Source organism: Protopterus annectens, chromosome 3.part0 (genome assembly GCF_019279795.1).
Source record: "Protopterus annectens isolate FY-2018-M chromosome 3.part0, PAN1.0, whole genome shotgun sequence".
NCBI lineage: Eukaryota > Metazoa > Chordata > Ceratodontiformes > Protopteridae > Protopterus > Protopterus annectens.
Window position 1 is genome coordinate 1467526867 of NC_056731.1, and position 23219 is coordinate 1467550085.

Here is a 23219-nt window from a genome sequence, read left to right on the forward strand (position 1 = left end):
GAGACTGCCCCACCAGGTGGCCAGCATGCCCTCAATCTGGCACAGGAGATGGTCATAGCCACAGTTGACAATCCTGCACACCAGGACTGGTAGCTCATCCTGAGTGGCTACACTACTCCTGCCACCACTCCCAGAGGGGGACTGGGTCCCATCCTCTGAGGCAGTACTACCTGACACAGCAGATAGTGCTAGGGGACCAGAGGGAGCATCACCTCTTTAGGTCCCAGATGTGCTGTGACCTGGTGCTATGACCAGTTGAGGCAAGGTAGGGAAACTGGCCTTCCTTGATGTGCTGTGATGAATGAGGTAAAGTAATAAGTTATGCTTAGCAACAACCAAACTATTGCTAGTATTAATAGAATGGAACATCATATTTATTAATCCAAATACATATTAATGTATATTATGTACAATCCAACATTATGTAACATAACAGTCAGTATGGTAACAACTTGCCAGTCTGAAGTAAGCCATAAGGCCAACAAAACAGTTTAATATGTTAATATCAAATCATAATAAAACAAAACAATAATCAACCACATTTTCCAAAATATAGTTAAACCAATTATGTTAATATTAAATCATAATAGTGCACTACAATAATGAATACTTTAAGATAAGGGGTGAGAAAAGAGAGAGAAAAACATTCCGTTAGTGACATTGCAGATGATATCCCTGACAACACTGGTCATACATACTTATACAGGTGTGTACTGACAGTTGTGATGACAATGACTACAATTCTCCTATAGCTGTTGTAGCATGCACATACCTCTCAAGCTGAGAGCATTGGAGAATAAGGGCCAAGCACTAACAATTGCAGGTACAGAACTACTCAGAATTGTTTCACATAATGTGGACTTATATAACTAGCAGGTTATTCTGTAAATGGATTTGGTAATACATTGCATTCCAGGTAATAATTTATCTTGTAAACATGTGACAGATGGATTATTCAGTTTTAATTGCAGTACAAAAAATTGTGACACTTGAGAAACATGTTTGTATATAGTAATTAAACTAGACAGCCGTCATGGCTTAGTTGACAGGCATGGGCAGGCATGGGAGCAGAACGCACTAGCTGTGACTGCAAGAGCCATCTGGAAATAATTTCATAAATGACTACAGCAGCATAGTACAGAAATGCAAGAGCTATAGTCATACCAAGATTACACTGTTTTATTTCTGAATCAGCAATGTTGATGAACATAACATTCTGTGAGATCTAAACACAATATCTGCACATGATATGGGCTAACTCCCCCACATACCACTCAACCTCTCAGTGCAATAAATCTGGACAAAGCCAGAAATAATGGGGAGGGGTCAAAGGCCCAAGACTAGGGAAATAATATAAATATTACTCCTATAAACTTAGAAAGTTGCTAGAATAACTGGTTTTGTATTATTATATATTTTCTGAAGGATATAAAGTCAGAAACTCAAATGTCTATCATTATTGAGCATTATTTATTGACTTCAGTCTTCAATAATTTACCAGAAAACCACACATTTTATGAGGAACAGGCCAAAAATATAAGGCAAAAATCTGGACATTATGCAAAAATCTGTATGGTTGAGAGGTATGCTCACCCATAACATCTTTGTGTTCTTGTGGAGAGAGGAATTGTGAGCATTACATGACCGACACTGAAAATGCAATGCTATATAGCACTGCATTCAAACCCAGAACTGTGTGTGGCAAAATGTACTGTAGACAAGGAATTTAACAGACTGAGCTGCTCAGTCACTGCTGACTACAGGGTGACTGATACTTACCTGCAGATCAACTGGAAATATACTACGAATTGTGCAATACAAGTTACAGGACATTCCTCAAGCATTCTAGTACTATTACAGTGTTATACTAGACTGCAGTGACAATAGAACACATATGCATGGTATACAACAATGCTACATATATTACTACAGCTTTATTTCACTTTCTACAGTACTGGTGAACACATATTATTGTTATTGGCTTGCAATATCTGTGAACTCCACATACACAATATCTGGCCGTGTAGTGGGCTACCTCACCCATATACCTTTATTACCTAATGCCTCTGGAAGACGGAGCTTTATGTGACCAGTATTGACCTAGAGACAGCCTTGAACAGTACTATGAGTAAGCAATACAGTTTGCAGCCATTACATTTGCATTCTACAGCTATTATAGCATTATACTTGACTGGAGCAACCTTACCTTACAGACACAATGCATACAGCTCTACTGCAATGGTTATGACAAGATAATTCTGATGTACACCATTTTCCTTGTTGTTATTGGTATTCTTTCTTGTTTTTATGGAACTACAGTTGTTATTATTCATTTATTGCACTACAGCTCTAATTCCACTTTTATTGGACTACAACTGTAATTCCACATTTATTGCAGTACAGACTTTATTATATATACTTTATTGCAGGTAATGCTTTACTCTTTCTTGCTTATTGCACTACAGTTGGCATAATACATCCATACTTACCACACTCATTGTGCAACCTGGCCAGGCACCTGGAATGGCTCAGCTGCAGCTGTTGGGAGAGAAGCACACCATTATGTATACCAGTTTTGCACACATTCAGCTTGCATTTTGTTAAGCCAGAATAAAACATATTTATGTACTTGTGGGGCATTCCCAGCCCTTGTTTCTTGGACCCAGGTGTCCAAGGTTCCCCTCTTTCACCTTTTCTGGTCATCATGGTAGTGACGACACTGCTCTTCTGTATGGGGGATACCAGTACCACTGGTGAGTTCTCCAGCAAACTGGTCCCAGTCCTTTGCCTTACACTCCAAGAGCTGGAAACTGACCTGCAGCAGCCTAACATTCACAACCCTGGACTCCTGAATGCCCCACCACTGTGCCCAAAAGTGCACACCTTCCCCAACACCACCAGCCATACTGACAGTTGATTGAACTCCATTGGATTCTGCAGAATTCCCACCTATTGTGCTTAATACAGGTTGCTGTCCCGCCCTTACATATCATTGAGCAACATTCAAAAAAGTGCCTCGTCGCTTAGCAGTGAGCAAACCAGCTAAGCATAGCTAAGCAGCTTGAGAAAAGCAGCGTGAGAATTCACACAACTGTAGTTTAAGTGAAGGATAGCACTGCACAGACATTAGCAGCCATTAATAAGTTTATGCGGTGCTTAGCATGAATGAGCAGGGCTCAGTAGTGTGCAGCAGTGCCATATTTTACAATTTTATTATTAAATTATAGAAAAATAGTTCATTACATTACAGACATCTTCTGCCTGCAATGGATTCAAACTCAGGACCTACTAAATATATAGCTGTAAGTCTACCTATTTAGCTACTTGGATATTATGAAATCTGGTATACTTTCACATATACTACTGAGCTACATGTAAGCTTTGCTGGGGACCATGTCATGCCACACAGACATGCATAAACATGCATTAACAAAACTTTACTTAAATAATTAATTACATTTTGTTTCTATTTTTAGATGTCTGGCAGGTGTCACCCATGTCTGTATGAGCTCTGCTCAGCTTTGCTGCGGTCTGTGCCATACCACGCAAATGGCTAATAAAAGAATATTTGTAAAATACAAATAGATGTAATTATGATTATTTATTACATCTGGTTCCTATTTCTAGATGTCTGGCAGGTGTCAGCTGTCTATATCTGAGCATAGTTTGCCATTGCTGAGCAGTGCACAGCTCCATGCAAACATACAGTTAATAAAAAATTATTAAAAAACAGGGGACACATAACGCATCATTGAAATGACATATTAACATTTGACACACTTCACAACATTACTACAGTGGTGGGGACCATTACAGGGAGCCCCAGACTCATAGGCACCCACTGTTAGCTGCTACACCTCTCCCTACACTGATTCAATATCCGTGTTCCTTGGCTCTCCCTTGGCAGCGTGCCATCAATATGCATGGTGCGCTGCCGAGGGGGAACAGTGGCCATGTACATGGATACATTCTGTGTAGGCTCTACACTGTAACTACATTGATTTTAATAAATCCTGGGGATTGTATTTGTCAGCCAAGGGGGACTCATTCAATTGAGACTTATTAATCAATAAGATTACTTATAAATTAGAGAAAAAAATCCTATCCACCATCAGGTGATGGGCAGTTCATTTCTATCTGCTTCTCCCATGCCCCAATTTCCTGATTAACATAGCTGCAAAATCAGAATTACTATACATTCTGGAAAGCAGCTCTTGGTAGGTTCCCCTAACAGTAGGTATTATAAATTCACAGGTTACACAGCACTATTGTAATTGTCGACCTGAAAAATCTCCATATCTGTCATTTGATTTAAAATATATTCTACCTTTATATCCTGAAATAATTATGATATTTTGTCACTATACCATATTTCTGTAATTAATAAAATGTCATAAATTTCACCAGCATTTAAACTTTCTAGATGTTTAAGTTTATTGTCTAACTTCTAGAATTTGCTAGCAAACATTTTAGATCATCCTGTTATTGTACCCATCCCTAAAAAATGTTCACAAGTTTTGTAAGATTGAGAAGTAGAACCCTATTCTCTCAGTTCTTCAGATGTATGTTGTCCTTAAAAGTGCATTATTCATGTTTGTAAGTGCCTTACCTTTACTGTTAGTTTCATTTCATGATGTACACCCAATGATAGAGGTGCAAGTAATTTTGCAAAAACTATTATGTAATGCGGTTTGATTTTATTTTGTAGTTTCACTGTTTACTCAGTTGTCTTCATAACCATGTATGTGAAATGATGTCATGATAGCTATTGAGCAATGACTTATATGCCAATGCATAGCATTATGCCTACCTAAAAGCAACTTGCTTTTATAAAGCAGCTGTTTCTTATTTATAGTATACTTTCACTACTTGATCATGACATGTTCATTTTCACTGTGAGGTGTTCCATCTGTAAGAGCTAGTTGATAACTTTAGGAAGCAAGTAACTACTTCTCTAGCATTTAACATGGAATACAGTACTATGCACATATATTTAGGTGCGGAGGAGTTATGAGTGCAGCCTTTCATGATGTCATGTCAAAGATTTTCTCCTATCCCTCAACCAACTAACTTTCATTCATTCCATCTTCCACCATCCTGACAACTGTCCAGCACTCAAGAGCTTAGTGCAGCCTACTCCCACGGTAGGCCACTAAGATCCTCCTACAAACTACTACTCAAAGTAACGAAATCTAATAATTGTTACAGTAACTCTGCATTCTCTCGCCAAATATATAAGTCCTGGAATTCCATGCCTCAGACAATACTAAATTCTAGCAACACATCCAGATTTAAACTACTGCTTAAGGAACACCCGACCAAAAACTGGCTTTGCTCCTGCACTAATCCAGGCTGATCATTCTGTCCTTCCTAGTTCTTACAACCAAAGTATCTTTTCCCTTACTAACTTCTAACATCCAAACTCTCCCTTCTCTCATGGAATTCCAGTTTCTCTCTACCTGTCTCATGCTCACTGTTGCTCCTAGTTTTATCTACCTATCTCAAGCTTCCTACAGTTACATCACATTCCCTCCTTGCTGTACCTCACCTCAATATTGCATTAGCTAACACTGTTTAGAACAAGTATCACAAGCATAGCAACAATCAGCCATATTCTTGTTCATATACCATGTGTGTCTCATAAATATTTACCACCAGAACCATGACATTGATCTACTGATCAGTTATTTCTCCATGATGGCACAAGCTGTTTCATGCTAGTTTATTTGTTAACTTTCTTTTTTATCCACCTTATATTACTCTCTCAATTGTTATTGTTTATGTACAAACTATTTGTTACCTATATTTACCAAAGTTATGTATTATTGATCATTATCGATTTCTTGTATTGTTTTTAATGTGTTTTTGTAATGGAGCTTTCCCCCTGAGCCTCCTCTGAAAAAGGGCCACTGGCCAAGTCGAGCATCCATGGTAAACAAATGTAAAATAAATAAGTAATTAAAAAAATAAATAAATACATTTCAAGCCTTAGAAAAATGTTCAGGGGGCTGTCCTTACCAACAAAATATAATTCAAAAACAACACAATCTTTGCATCAAAAACTGAATAATTTGTTACTGAGTATGATAATGAGGCTATATCCACCTCCAAAGGTTTGTTACTTAGACTTACTTTAGAACATGAACAATACACTTTTATGAACAGCATAAGTTTGGTTGATGCCTCCTCCCATAAGGTAATAGCTTTCAAAATGTTGTTTGGACAGTCACTTCTGATATTAGTCATTTGCCTAGTAACTGTGATTAAATTTCCAACATAAAATTGTGCAGGAAGAATGTCACAAAAGACAAGAATGAAAACCAACCTCTTTACTTAAAAAAAGGATGTTTTTAACTTTTTATGAAATGACCGGTCATTCTTGCCAGCAACTCTTATCCCAGCATTGCTTTTACTAAACTTAACAATAAGCTTTGAGATAATATCATTTACAACAGCCATTTTATGTCTCCTTAAACAAGAGCCAATAAGTAGTTTTTATTGAATTCTGGGGAGTAAATTTTTTAAACACCTTAATACACATTCAATCCGACATTACCACGATGTGCTCATCATTAGAAACAGGAGTAGACTCAGGACACCTAACACTGTTCCTTCAATTCTGATGAATAGGGAGTATATCACCTGTAAATGCCATGACAACTCCCAATGGCCCCCTATGTTTCTTTCTTCTAATTGGTCACCCTCAGAATCACAGTCTAAGGACACAATGTCATTCCAAAGACCTTTATTTTTTTTACACAGATTAATTGCAATTGAATAAGTTTATGGTATTAGTGTTGCTTTCTACAGTATTATCAGCTTTCTGATTAGCTACTACAGTATTAGATACCATGCTGGCTTTTCTCCTAATTATAGCACCATCTGATTACTGATTTCCAGTTAACACTGCTAGATACTGCCTTGGCTGATTCTGCTGATATTACCAAAATCTCATTCTCTTGTGAATGCAAATCCATAAACTGTATATCATCAGTCTGACTACTAGCTTAACAGTCAGTGTGATGATTGCTAAGTAACATTTGAGTTTTTAACTCTTTTAGCTTAAAACAATAAGCGAGAAGGTCACTGAAAACCCAATCAATGAAAACAAAATGAAAACTCCAGCAAAGCTAGAACTTCCACTGAGTGACCTCCTAAACCTCTTGTATCATTGGCACATGGGATATATGCAAATGACCCTTATGAACATCAGGTGTTTCAGCTAATTGGCAGTTCTGAATGCCCATGGCTTGTTTCTTCATTTTAATGGACAATTTCAGGCCAAGAAAGCCAAACCCCGCTAGCTGTGGACATGCATATTACGGCCTTGTTATGACCTTATCAGCACAGCACACAGTGTTTGACTAAGCATAAGAAACACAGGGCTGTTATACCCAGCTAATGTCCATTATCATTAGGGTCATAGCAAAAATATGCCAAACAACAAACTAAAACAATAAGTAAAAAAAAGTCACTGAAAAACCAATCTGTAAAAGCAAAATGAAAACTTCAGCAAAGCTAGAACTTCCACTCTATAAACTTCCAAACCTCTTGCATCAGAAACACATGAACATCAGGCATTTCAGCTAATTAGCAACTCTGAATACCCATAACTTATTTTGTTGTTTTAATGGACAATTTCAGGCCAGTAAAGCTAAACCCCACTAACTGTGAATGTGCATATCTTAACCTTGTTATAACCTCATCAGCAAAGCACAAGCAGAGTGCTTGACTAAGTATACGAAACATAGGGCTGTTATACCCAGCTGATGTCCATTATCATTAGGGTCACTGCAAAAATATCCCAAACAGCAAACTAAAACAATAAGTGAGAAGGTCACTGAAAAACCAGTCAGTAAAAACAAAATGAAAACTCCAGCAAAGCTAGAACTTCCACTGAAAGACCTCCCAAAGCTCTTGTATCAGAGGCACATAGGATATATGCAAATGACCCTTATGAACATCTGGTGTTTCAGCTAATTGGCAGTTCTGAATGCCCATGACTTGTTTCGTCATTTTAATGGACAAATTCAGGCCAATTTATAGGTGTCAAACACCTATCCTATACCGATAGGCTAAAAGCCCTGTTCTTCTACTCAGTCTCGTACAGACTGCTCAGAGGTGACCTGCATCTGGCATACAAAGCCATCTCAGTCCCAGCCTTGATGGAGTTGCTGTATATCCATAAGTCAAACTCCACTCACAAAACCTGCATGTAAGGCCTTAACCTGGTCTGTGACATTAATGGAACTGGGTGGGATATATCTGTGTCCCAAAGTCTTTCCCATCTGTGGTATAGACTCCCTCTCCATGTCAAGCAGAGTACCTCTCTAGCCTTCTTTAAGAGGAACCATGGACATCTGGATGGGAAACAGAAAATGCACCTCTGGAATCCCACATGTATCCCTGCTGGACAGGGGAAACAGGTTCTGACTTTGAGGAAACATGGGAGAAATTCTTGGCTAGGCTTATAAGGGCCTCCAGGCCAATAGCCTAGTATCAACCTATGAACCTTTGAAGCTATAAGGTGCTGTTACAGTCAGGCAGCTTTCTAGTCTCTTCTAAAATACAGACCAGTTTCAAAATGAAAACAGCTTGCTCAAGTAATTAGGATATATAAGGCAGGAAAAGGCAGGTGCAAAGAAAAGGACCACTGGATTTCACCAGAAAAACAATTAAACTATTTATTGGTATAATTTTAAGAAAAGTAAACACACTAAGACCCCATAACTAACCACAGATATTTACCTCACAGCCATTGACATACAAGCTATTGTCACTACCAGGTAGCTCTCTAGATAAAACACAGAGCAGTTTCAAAAAATATATATATATTTTTAATGTCTTTTTGTTTTCAGGTTCTTTCTGTGTCAATGAAGTAACTCAAACCATAACACTATGTGCATCTTTCTTTCTTCTCCCAATCTTTGTCTATCTATCTGTCTATTTGTCTATACATCTACTATGTAATCAGTCACCCTCAGAACCATCTATTTATCATTTCTATATATCTGCTTATCTATCCTATCTGTATGAGCATGTATGTACATAAGTATGTGCAAGTCCATGACTCCATTGATACTGTGTATAACTAAACACTGCATACAAAACTTTATAAGTTGGAATATCAGCAGACAAGGCATATATAGAATGGCACCACTAAACAACTACTATGATTTACAACCATTTGCTAGCAGAGTCTATATGATGCATATAGTTGGATACATTTACAAATAGCAAACACAGTTCTGTACTTCAAAATGGGAGCATAGTGGGGGACAACAAATAATAGTCAAAATGTATACATCAGTCCTGACATATGTCACTGACAGAAGACAGAACAGCTGTGCCATTTGCAGAGGGTAGTCGATGGAGGGAGATACTGCACCATTCCCATATGCAGTACAGTGCATTTTGAGTCATCCTCATTATTCAGTGAGGGCAACTCATAGGGTAATCTTACATAAATGCAAACAGTGAACCCCAAGAAAGGAAACACTATGCATGCCACCACATTGTGAGGATTGTGAGAATGCATACATGACAACCATGGCGCATCTCATGCATGCATTCTTATGTCTATCATATGGGTGATTCTGACATGCCTTGCTGCCTTTTTCTTACACAACTCCACCTGTGTCTAAGCACTGGTACAACAAGCAGGTTTATTGGCTCTAGTACCGATGCTAACACATACAAATGGAGTTGTGGTAATGGATGGTTTAGCTGGATTTACCTGGTCTGGCAGAGCTTCAACTGAGATTTTTTTTACACAAATAATAAGTAATAACATTCTAAAATATTCTGTGGTAATGAATCTCAGCATCTATTTCTCATGTAACAGGTCTCCATTACATTTAGTACCTCTGTATTCTGAGTAAATGCAAGTCATCCCCTGCTCCTGGGTATTATGTTATATCTTGGGGTAAGACTGTAAGTCATATTCAAGATAACACTGCTTCATGGTGGAGGTTCTTGTTATGCTACCCTGATACTTTTGGAATGTGGCCTCATTTAAATCTTTGCTCCTTTTCTATAGAACTGGTTGACTTACATAAGCACTTACAGGCTTTGTTGCATAGTTCTGCAGTTGTTTGCACTCAAGATGCTGAGATTTATTACAGGAGATGGTTATAATTAGTACCTGCTTGGCATTTTAAGTAAGTTTTACTTTCCTTTCAGCAGGCTATGATTAATTATTTACTCTAATGCAGTGTTTTTGTTATGCTGCTTTATCTGACTCATTTGCATTGTTGCGTGTTGAATGTTACCTGCTGTATTTATGAAATGGTTTATTTTAGCTATGCTTTCAAGATAACTGTCCTTTTCAATTCTATTTCACTTTTTCAGTTAGGTGTTAGTTATTTATTGTAATATTTCGTTGTATGCTGTTTGAGTTTATGGTTGTGAAGTGCTTCCGTAATTATGCCCTGTAATAAACTTGTGTGTGTGTGTGTGTGTGTGTGTGTGTGTGTGTGTGTGTATATATATATATATATATATATATATATATATATATATATATATATATATATATATATATTTATATATATATATATATATATATATATATATATATATATATATATATATAGATGGAGATGTGTGTATATATATATATATATATATATATATATATATATAAAGCAATATTGGAAGAAGCAAGCCAGGATCCATGAACCAGTATTTATTGAGCACTTTCATTTTTTGGAATAAAAAACTTCATCAGAATAAAACAATTACAAATGAACAGTGACTGACCCAATTTATATAGCAATCTTGCTTACAAAGATGTTAATTAGCAATCAGCTTAAATGTGTAGCTTCTAAACACATAAACAATAGATACATACCTTAAAATATATATAGAATATATAAAATATATAAAATACATAATCTGTTAAAAAACATATGTGTAAACTCACAGAAAACATTTCATTATGAATTATATAAATATTTACATATATATAAATAAATATTATGAACTGCATATTATTCACATATATCCTTCTGCCCTTAGTCTAAGTATAGGGCTGATGGAAATGTTACTATTAAGGCCTGGATATTCGGTAGCATAGGTCCTCATCTGCCACCTTAATTCATAAAATTCTAAAAAATCATTAACTGGACCCCCCCCCATCCCCCATTGATAGCTGCTCTAAAACTGTGAGCTTCCAAATGTGTCCCTCATTATTGTTAATGTGAACTGCCAAGGCATTTTTGTTGTCCTACTTTCTGATGTCATAGCAGTGCTGATAGTCCCTGCTTCTAAGGGCATTGATAGTCTTGCCAATATAAAAACATGGACATAACTGGCAACTGGAATCACAGGGGGAGGGGGAAAATGTACTAAATGTATCAAATGTATTCAATGTACTAAATGTATCTAATGACTTGGATAGTTCTACATTTGGCTTTAACCTCATGACCTCAAACTTAATTCCTGATGCACATTTTGTATGTAATGAAGTAGTGAGTGAAGGTTTTCATGACACATGCAACATTTTAAAAAATTCCTGTGGAGATTTTAGTATTTATAATTATACTGATTCTATCTTTGACCAAAAATTGGCTGATGCATTAGATAAAGGGCTCTCTTTTGTCCCATGTAGAGATGCAGTACTAGATGAAGTATTAATTAATTTAAAGCTTTATACAAGGAAGTTAAACTTACAGTTTTTATTCAAAGGAATGTCTTTTAATTCTATAGATCATGAACTGTGTGAAAGAAATAGCTTATTTAACCACCCCTTGAACCCTGTAGTACAAACATTTGAGAGAATGTGTGAACATGACATACGTAAGCTCCTTAAAAACAAGAGAAAGTATTCCGATTTGGACAATAATTTAAATATATATGACAGTAAACTAGTCAATGATGTATGCAACAATAGGTTCATAGGTTCATAGGTTCATACTAGGCTATCTGCCCTAGGGCATTTATAAGCCTAGCCAAAGTGTGTTTGGCTTTCGCCACCCATTTTAAATGAATTTTGCTATGCCCTTTTTCGAGGTTAGTATACTGTGCTTCTGTCTAACAGTGACACAGAAGTGATACCCAGGGTAAACCTACTATCTCCCATCCGCTAATCAAGATTCCTCTTGAAGAGAGTCAATGAGGGACTCTGCCTAACCTGGACTGGGATTTTATTCCAGAGTGAAGGGAACCTCTGGGTTATGAATCAGTCCCTCCAGCATGTCCTATTTATTTCAGTGCTGAGGTTCAAGTCTCTCGAGCGTGTAGCTCAATGGGATTTGGATTTTCTGAGGTGCAGCATGTCCATTAATTCCGGGTTGGACATGGCTTTATACATCAGGCACAAATCGCCTCTGAGCAGGCGGTATGCCACTGAGTAGAGCTGGAGTTTCTTTAACCGGGCATAATATGGCATTTGTTTGAGCCCTTTGATCCTCTTGGTGAGGTATTTTTGGGGTCTTTCCAGTTGCTGTAGGTGTTTGGTAAGGTACATCCCAAAAGGGGGCATTGTACTCAATTATGGGCCTGATGAGGGATGAGTAAAGAGGCACGATGACCTCCCCTGATCTAGATGTGAATCCCTTCATGATTAGGTGGGCTGTATAAAATGTTTTTCTAACCACTTTGGCCACGTGGTTGTCAAATGAGAGATTGCTATCAACTTGGGTCCCCAGGTCCCTAATTACTTCTTCCATACTTAATGGATTACCACCTATGTGGTAATTTGTGGGCACTTTGTTTTTGCCAAAGGGGATGACTATACACTTTTTGGCGTTTAGCTTGAGGCCATGCCTCTGGCACCAGTTGTCTGTTTCTATGAGGCCCTTTTGGAGGATGCTTGTGGTCGGCTGGAGAGTCGATTATGGCACCCAGTTTGCAGTCATCTGCGAACTTGGTCAGCCACAGTCCTTCCGTGTTTGCCTGTACCTCCGAGAAATATATACCAAACAAGAGAGGTCCCAAGACTGAGCCTTGTGGGACGCCACTTGTAACTGGTTTGGAGTCTGACATGGCTCCAGCAATTCTAACCATGTGGGTTCTGTCCTTGAGCCAGTTTGCAACCCATCTAGTGACATAGGGGTTTATATTTAAGCTGGTGAGCTTATATATAATGCCCGAGTGGGGTATTGTATCAAAGTCTTTTGCAAGGTCCAGGTAGGCTGTGTGGACCACCTTCCCCTTGTCAATGGCCTTGGTGACTGTTTCAAAGAAATCAACCAGGTTTAAGAGGCAGGACCTACCCTTAACAAAGCCGAACTGGGTAGGATCCAGTGTCTGTAGGTCCCCAATATCTTTATTTATGAGGTCCATGATGATCCTTTCCATAGCTTTGCAGAGCAAGCTAGTCAGGCTTATGGGGCAATAGTTTCCAGGATCCGTTGAGGCACCACCTTTGTGGAGAGGGACCACTGTTGCAGTACGCCACTCTTTGGGTACATATCCTGTAGTAAGGCTGAGATGAACAGTAGTTTTATGTTTGGGTTTAGTTCTTCTTGGAGTTCATGTAGGACGCAGCCTGGGACACCGTCTGGTCCCATTGATGCTGTGTTTTTTGCTTTAGAGAGGGTGGCTCTTACCTGAGCATCTGAAATGTCAGGGGGGGCAGCACTTTGCTGGGATAGATATTTGCCCTTTTGGTGGGGAAGGGGTGAGAAGTTTGCACTGAACCTGTCAGCTAGGATGTTGACAATGTCTGTGGGTTCGGTGTATTTTTTGTAATTTTGGACTAATTCTGAGCATATCTGGGAATTCCCACCCAGGTTCCTAACATAACTAAAGAAAGACTTGTGATTATCCTTAGTGTCCTGTGCAATTTTTCTCTCGAAGCTGGCCTTAGACGATTTTATGAGCGCCCGTAGTTTTTTGACAATACTGATCAGAGATGCCTTCCCTTTTTGGGATTTTGCTCTATCATGTAGTAGCTTCCTCCTTCTATTGTATAGTTTGTTTATGGCTGGGGTCCACCAGACAGGTCGCCTAACATTGGAGGATTGGGTCTTGGTTTTATTTGGAATTGCATGATCCATGCATTCCTGAAGGTGTTTATAGAATGTGTTTATAAAGGATTCTGTGGTCTGGGCTGTATTTCCCACAGGCCCGGGGGCTTTGAAGGATTCCACCTCGGTTTTGAGGAGAGTGAAATTTGCTTTAGAGAAGTTTTTCACTGTGGTTTTCTGGGCAGGAGCTGGGGTCGGGATGTGAATATCTAGTGAGATTAGTTTATGGTCTAATCTTACCAGTGAGGGATACACTTCTGGTCTGGAGCATAGAGTCCCCATGTTGGTGATGATCAGGTCCAGTAAGTTTTCCCCTCTTGTGGGAGTGGCAACAAGTTCTAGCATAGCATTTGAGTTTATAAATTCTAAGAACCTTCGGGCTAGGGTGTTGAAGCTAGAGTAATGCTCCCAGTCTATGTTAGGGTAGTTGAAGTTGCCCAATATAATGGTGTTTGGAGAGACCTTCATATTTTCCAGTGTTCTCAGGAAGGCCGAGTGGGGTTCCTGGGTTTGGGAGGGTGGTCTGTTGCAGGCTATAAACTGGAAGGCAGTTTTACCCACTGTTAGTTGCACATGGATAGTCTCTGATGCTTCGTGCTGTGCCACCAACCTGGAGGTGTGGGTATCTTTGACGAATATTGATACTCCCCCTCCTTTTGTGGTTCGGTCCAAGTTTTGGGGTAAGTAGTTTTGAGTGTGTGCATCTTGAGGTTTAGACTTCTGGCGTTGAGTAACATTACTCTTAGTTTCTTATCCCTTGTGATACCTATGGAGGTGGGTTTGTCTTTTGAGCCTTGCCTAAAAAAGGCACTATGGGGATGGCAAGAGCCTTTGCCAATATCCGAAAGCCCAGGGGTGACAGGTGCAAGCCATCCCTAGCGAAACATTGTGGCTTGTCGAGCATGTCATCCCAGGCAGACAGGCATTGGATCCCCTTTGAATGACACCAATACTTAAGCCAATTATTGAAATTGATCATCTTGTCTTCATATTGTGGCATCATTCTTGGTGAGGGTAAGATGCTACTCAAGGTCAGGGTCATACCGGCCTGGGCTACATGCTCAGAGAGCTCTTCTATGTCCCTTTTCATGTAGTCCAGGGAGGTACATCTCTGGTCATTCACACCAGCATGGACAATGATTGAGTCATATTTGTACTTGTATTGGAGTGACTTGAGTGCTTGTGTTATGTGGCGGATCCTAGCGCCAGACAGGCAGCTCACCTTGACCTTCTCCTTGTTCAGCCTGGTGAGCGGGACGTCAGTGTGCCTGATGATAGAGTCACCTATTACAAGTGTATCAGGTGTGTTGTTTAGCCTTTAGGGCTGTGACTGCTTGGCACACTGGCTTTGTGAGCTATGTGTTGCACGTGTTTTGTTTTGGGGTAGCAGTTGCTTGGGTGTCTGCTTTGGAGGTCTCTGTTGCTTAGGCAGATTTTTATTTAGAGCCCCCGAGTATGTTTTTGTGTGTTTATGTGTTTGGTTTGCTGTCGTGGTAGGTGTATGTGTGACTGGAATTGTAGTGAGTGTAGTTTCCTTCTCCTCCTGACTGGTTACGCCAGTACTGAGTTGAGAGAGGTTAGCCTCCAGTTTGGCTATATGGTTGCATCTCTCACATGTGTTGGAATTTGTTGGGAGGAGGAGAGGATTGTCTGTGTACATGAGGCAGTTGTAACATTGCCTCAAGATTCCCAGATTCACCAGCTGGACCGAAGGGGAGATTGACAACTGACCTTTGGACATGCTAGAATAGTATTGGGAATTCCTTTATAATTGAAAAAAAGGGCCAGTGGGGAACAAAGTACTCAAGGGGAGTTTGTGAGGGTGTAGTGCTTTTAATTTTTAGTGCTGACTTATATAATTGCTTTAGTGAGCAAGTGCCAGGCTTTAGAGTGGGAATAGGGTGTTTATTATGAGAACTAGATCAGTTCTAAGGGAAAAAGTGAAGAGCAGACTTTGTGGAGCTGAGAATGGTTTAAACCCAATTAAGCGGTGCTGCCCAATGCAAAATCGCACAAAGCCACACTAAAGCAGGTTTTATACAGGTCGACTTGAAAGAGCTAGAAAGTGGCCCAAAACGGCCAATAGACTACCAGATTCTTGTGCTGGGAACACTCCTCCAGGGATAGATAGGCTGCTCCAAGCTCCCCACTGCCACTGGTGAACAAAGAAGCCTCCCTTTATCCAAGAAAGGAAATGGGCAACACAGGAACTTTCCAAAAGTCCAGAATACAGCAAAGCCTGTATTTGGACTACTCTAGGTCAGGAAAGACGGAAAACAAGGATTTTTTTTTTCTTTTTTGCAACAAACAGCAGGAAAATGCAATAAATATGTAACATAGACTAGTGCACTTGAGTGTGTAGCCTCAACAGGTAAATGCAACAAACAGGACAAACTTTAAAAGTGCAGGTGCAAAAACAACTTTAAACAGTTTAAAACAGTTCAAGAAGCAGAAATACTTGCAGTTCAGCTAGATCGGACAGTCGCCCAGGTAGTAGCAGAAAAACAAACACTTTTATCAGGTTAGCAGTCACTCTTTTAGCCTCTCTGCTGCTAGCACCACTCTGCAGGACTACAAGGAACTTGGCTGAGTAGTAACAAGTGCAAAAACCGCGCCAAAGTGGGTTTTATACAGGGGGACCTGAAAGAGCTAGAAATTGGCCCAAAACGGCCAATAGACCACCAGATTCTTGTGCTGGGAACACTCCTCCAGGGATAGATAGGCTGCTCCAAGCTCCCCACTGCCACTGGTGAACAAAGAAGCCTCCCTTTATCCAAGAAAGGAAATGGGCAACACAGGAACTTTCCAAAAGTCCAGAATACAGCAAAGCCTGTATTTGGACTACTCTAGGTCAGGAAAGATGAGAAACAAGGATGATTTTTTTTTCTTTTTTGCAACAAACAGCAGGAAAGTGCAATAAATATGTAACACAGGCTAGCGCACTTGAGTGTGTAGCCTCAACAGGTAAATGCAACAAACAGGGCAAACTTTAAAAGTGCAGGTGCAAAAACAACTTTAAATAGTTTAAAACAGTTCAAGAAGCAGAAATACTTGCAGTTTAGCTAGATCGGACAGTCGCCCAGGTAGTAGCAGGAAAAAAAAAACTTTTATCAGGTTAGCAGTCACTCTTTTAGCCTCTCTGCTTCTAGCACCACTCTGCAGGACCACGAGGAGCTTGGCTGAGTAGTAACAAGCGCACAAACCGCGCCAAAGTGGGTTTTATACAGGGGGACTTGAAAGAGCTAGAAACTGGCCCAAAATGGCCAATAGACTACAAGATTCTTGTGCTGGGAACACTCGTCCAGGGATAGATAGGCTGCTCCAAGCTCCCCACTGCCACTGGTGAACAAATAAGCCTCCCTTTATCCAAGAAAGGAAATGGGCAACACAGGAACTTTCCAAAAGTCCGGAATACAGCAAAGCCTGTATTTGGACTACTCTAGGTCAGGAAAGACGGAAAACAAGGAAATGTATTTTTCTTTTTTGCAACAAACAGCAGGAAAATGCAATAAATATGTAACATAGGCTAGTGCACTTGAGTGTGTAGCCTCAACAGGTAAATGCAACAAACAGGACAAACTTTAAAAGTGCAGGTGCAAAAACAACTTTAAACAGTTTAAAACAGTTCAAGAAGCAGAAATACTTGCAGTTTAGCTAGATCGGACAGTCGCCCAGGTAGTAGCAGAAAAACAAACACTTTTATCAGGTTAGCAGTCACTCTTTTAGCCTCTCTGCTGCTAGCACCACTCCGCAGGACCACAAGGAGCTTGGCTGAGTAGTAATAAGTGCAAACACCGCGCCAAAGTGGGTTTTATACAGGGGGACTTGAAAGAGCTAGAAATTGGCCCAAAACGGCCAATAGACTACCAGATTCTTGTGCTGGGAACACTCCTCCAGGGATAGATAGGCTGCTCCAAGCTCCCCACTGCCACTGGTGAACAAAGAAGCCTCCCTTTATCCAAGAAAGGAAATGGGCAACACAGGAACTTTCCAAAAGTCCAGAATACAGCAAAGCCTGTATTTGGACTACTCTAGGTCAGGAAAGATGGGAAACAAGGATGCATTTTTTTTTTTTGCAACAAACAGCAGGAAAGTGCAATAAATATGTAACACAGGCTAGCGCACTTGAGTGTGTAGCCTCAACAGGTAAATGCAACAAACAGGGCAAACTTTAAAAGTGCAGGTGCAAAAACAACTTTAAACAGTTTAAAACAGTTCAAGAAGCAGAGATACTTGCAGTTTAGCTAGATCGGACAGTCGCCCAGGTAGTAGCAGGAAAAAAAACACTTTTATCAGGTTAGCAGTCACTCTTTTAGCCTCTCTGCTGCTAGCACCACTCTGCAGGACCACGAGGAGCTTGGCTGAGTAGTAACAAGTGCACAAACCACGCCAAAGTGGGTTTTATACAGGGGGACTTGAAAGAGCTAGAAATTGGCCCAAAACGGCCATTAGACTACCAGATTCTTGTGCTGGGAACACTCCTCCAGGGATAGATAGGCTGCTCTAAGCTCCCCCTGCCACTGGTGAACAAAGAAGCCTCCCTTTATCCAAGAAAGGAAATGGGCAACACAGGAACTTTCCAAAAGTCCAGAATACAGCAAAGCCTGTATTTGGACTACTCTAGGTCAGGAAAGATGGGAAACAAGGATCATTTTTTTTTTTTTTTTTGCAACAAACAGCAGAAAAATGCAATAAATATGTAACACAGGCTAGCACACTTGAGTGCGTAGCCTCAACAGGTAAATGCAACAAACAGGACAAACTTTAAATAATAAGCGCAAAAGCGCGCTAAAGCTGGCTTTAAAACAGTGGGTTAGAAAGAGATAGGAAATGGCCCAAAACGGCCAATAAGCTACAGGTCACTGGGCTGGAACCACTCCTCAAGGGAAAGATAAGCTGCTCAGAGCTCCCCACTCTCACTGGTGAACAAAGAAGCTTCCTCCTATCCAAATAAGGATATGGGCAACACAGGAACTATGACACAGCCCAGAGATCAGCAATACCTGAAGACTGGACTATTCTAGTTCAGTAAAGACGGGAAACAAGGATTTTTTTTTTTTTACACAGTAGCAGAAATTAGGTACAGAAACACAGTAAATGCTTTAATTCGGCTAGCGCACTTGAGTGTGTAGCCTACCAGGTAAACTAAGTAAAAACAAACTTTAAAAGTGCAAAAAAACTCAGAAATACAGGCAAGAATGCAATAAAACAACTTTGCAGAGCTTATTTAGGTAAAGAAACAGAGAAGTCTATATATACAGAAAAGCAGCTAAAACACACAAACACTTCAGATGCAGTGCAACCTAGAGCACTTGAGTTGTAGCAATATTAAGGCAATTACAGTTATAATAAATGCTCTGAAATATACTCTATATTTCCAAAATGTTTGCGAAGCACAGTCAGAACACAAGGAGTTTCAGGCAAAAAAAAAAGTTTTTTTTTTTTTTTTGAAAGTGAAAAAGGAGAAACAGAAGGCCTTATCAAATGTTCTCTCTGTACTAGGTAGAATGAGCTAATGACACTAAACTGGGAGGAGTGTCACAGATCAGATTTACAGTAGGGGCGGGCATCTGCAAAGCCACCAAGTATAAGAGAAAGACACCAACTTGACAATAGCCTACAGCCAGTAGCACTGGAGAAAGCCACAAACAGATAAAGATTTGTAAAGATACAGAATGCTTTTAACTGCAGACAAATCAGATACTTATGCAGATTAGTTAATAGCAATAAAATACACTCGAAGACTAAAAAGCAGACAATAAAAGTACTATATATTAATTGTTAAAAACAATAATCTGTATAAATAATCAAAAAAAAACAGGATACTTATATATCTCAGCTAACAGCTGCGGTCAACAACTCTTATCCACTCTGCTATGTGTGTATAGACAGAAACCCTATCAAAGTTAGGGCTTAAATACCAGAAGAACAACTTTTTTTTTACAAGAACACAAATGAACCAGCCCCCACTCAGCAGACTATTAACACAAAAGAGAGGCTTCAGCTAGAAACAATAGCCTACAGCCAGTAGCACTAGAGAAAGCCACAAACAGATAAAGATTTGTAAAGATACAGAATGCTTTTAACTGCAGACAAATCAGTTACTTGTGCAGATTAGTTAATAGCAATAAAATACACTCGAAGACTAAAAAGCAGACAATAAAAGTGCTATATATTAATTGTTAAAAACAATAATCTGCATAAATAATCAAAAAAAAAACAGGATACTTATATATCTCAGCTAACAGCTGGTCAACAACTCTTATCCACTCTGCTCAGTGTGTATAGACAGAAACCCTATCAAAGTTAGGGCTTAAATACCAGAAGAACAACTTTTTTTTTTACAAGAACACAAAAGAACCAGCCCCCACTCAGCAGACTATTAACACAAAAGAGAGGCTTCAGCTAGAAACAATAGCCTACAGCCAGTAGAACTAGAGAAAGCCACAAACAGATAAAGATTTGTAAACATACAGAATGCTTTTAACTGCAGACAAATCAGTTACTTGTGAAGATTAGTTAATAGCAATAAAATACACTTGAAGACTAAAAAGCAGACAATAAAAGTGCTATATATTAATTGTTAAAAACAATAATCTGTATAAATAATCGAAAAAAACCAGGATACTTATATATCTCAGCTAACAGCTGCGGTCAACAACTCTTATCCACTCTGCTCAGTGTGTATAGACAGAAACCCTATCAAAGTTAGGGCTTAAATACCAGAAGAACAACTTTTTTTTTTTTACAAGAACACAAAAGAACCAGCCCCACTCAGCAGACTATTAACACAAAAGAGAGGCTTCAGCTAGAAACAATAGCCTACAGCCAGTAGCACTAGAGAAAGCCACAAACAGATAACGATTTGTAAAAATACAGAATGATTTTAACTGCGGACAAATCAGTTACTTGTGCAGATTAGTTAATAGCAATAAAATACACTTGAAGACTAAAAAGCAGACAATAAAAGTACTATATATTAATTGTTAAAAACAATAATCTGTATAAATAATAAAAAAAAACCAAGATACTTATATATCTCAGCTAACAGCTGCGGTCAACAACTCTTATCCACTCTGCTCAGTGTGTATAGACAGAAACCCTATCAAAGTTAGGGCTTAAATACCAGAAGAACAACTTTTTTTTTTTACAAGAACACAAAAGAACCAGCCCCCACTCAGCAGACTATTAACACAAAAGAGAGGCTTCAGCTAGAAACAATAGCCTACAGCCAGTAGCACTAGAGAAAGCCACAAACAGATAAAGATTTGTAAAGATACAGAATGCTTTTAACTGCAGACAAATCAGTTACTTTTGCAGATTAGTTAATAGCAATAAAATACACTTGAAGACTAAAAAGCAGACAATAAAAGTGCTATATATTAATTGTTAAAAACAATAATCTGTATAAATAATCGAAAAAAAAACAGGATACTTATATATCTCAGCTAACAGCTGCGGTCAACAACTCTTATCCACTCTGCTCAGTGTGTATAGACAGAAACCCTATCAAAGTTAGGGCTTAAATACCAGAAGAACAACTTTTTTTTTTACAAGAACACAAAAGAACCAGCCCCACTCAGCAGACTATTAACACAAAAGAGAGGCTTCAGCTAGAAACAATAGCCTACAGCCAGTAGAACTAGAGAAAGCCACAAACAGATAAAGATTTGTAAACATACAGAATGCTTTTAACTGCAGACAAATCAGTTACTTGTGAAGATTAGTTAATAGCAATAAAATACACTTGAAGACTAAAAAGCAGACAATAAAAGTGCTATATATTAATTGTTAAAAACAATAATCTGTATAAATAATCGAAAAAAAACAGGATACTTATATATCTCAGCTAACAGCTGCGGTCAACAACTCTTATCCACTCTGCTCAGTGTGTATAGACAGAAACCCTATCAAAGTTAGGGCTTAAATACCAGAAGAACAACTTTTTTTTTTACAAGAACACAAAAGAACCAGCCCCACTCAGCAGACTATTAACACAAAAGAGAGGCTTCAGCTAGAAACAATAGCCTACAGCCAGTAGCACTAGAGAATGCCACAAACAGATAAAGATTTGTAAAAATACAGAATGATTTTAACTGCGGACAAATCAGTTACTTGTGCAGATTAGTTAATAGCAATAAAATACACTTGAAGACTAAAAAGCAGACAATAAAAGTACTATATATTAATTGTTAAAAACAATAATCTGTATAAATAATCAAAAAAAACCAGGATACTTATATATCTCAGCTAACAGCTGCGGTCAACAACTCTTATCCACTCTGCTCAGTGTGTATAGACAGAAACCCTATCAAAGTTAGGGCTTAAATACCAGAAGAACAACTTTTTTTACAAGAACACAAAAGAACCAGCCCCCACTCAGCAGACTATTAACACAAAAGAGAGGCTTCAGCTAGAAACAATAGCCTACAGCCAGTAGCACTAGAGAAAGCCACAAACAGATAAAGATTTGTAAAGATACAGAATGCTTTTAACTGCAGACAAATCAGTTACTTGTGCAGATTAGTTAATAGCAATAAAATACACTTGAAGACTAAAAAGCAGACAATAAAAGTGCTATATATTAATTGTTAAAAACAATAATCTGTATAAATAATCGAAAAAAACAGGATACTTATATATCTCAGCTAACAGCTGCGGTCAACAACTCTTATCCACTCTGCTCAGTGTGTATAAACAGAAACCCTATCAAAGTTAGGGCTTAAATACCAGAAGAACAACTTTTTTTTTTTACAAGAACACAAAAGAACAAGCCCCACTCAGCAGACTATTAACACAAAAGAGAGGCTTCAGCTAGAAACAATAGCCTACAGCCAGTAGCACTAGAGAAAGCCACAAACAGATAAAGATTTGTAAAGATACAGAATGATTTTAACTGCGGACAAATCAGTTACTTGTGCAGATTAGTTAATAGCAATAAAATATACTCGAAGACTAAAATGCAGACAATAAAAGTGCTGTATATTAATTGTTAAAAACAATAATTTGTATAAATAATAAAAAAAACAGGATACTTATATATCTCAGCTAACAGCTGCTGTCAACAACTCTTATCCACTCTGCTGAGTGTGTATAGACAGAAACCCTATCAAAGTTAGGGCTTAAATACCAGAAGAACAACTTTTTTTTTACAAGAACACAAAAGAACCAGCCCCCACTCAGCAGACTATTAACACAAAAGAGAGGCTTCAGCTAGAAACAATAGCCTACAGCCAGTAGCACTAG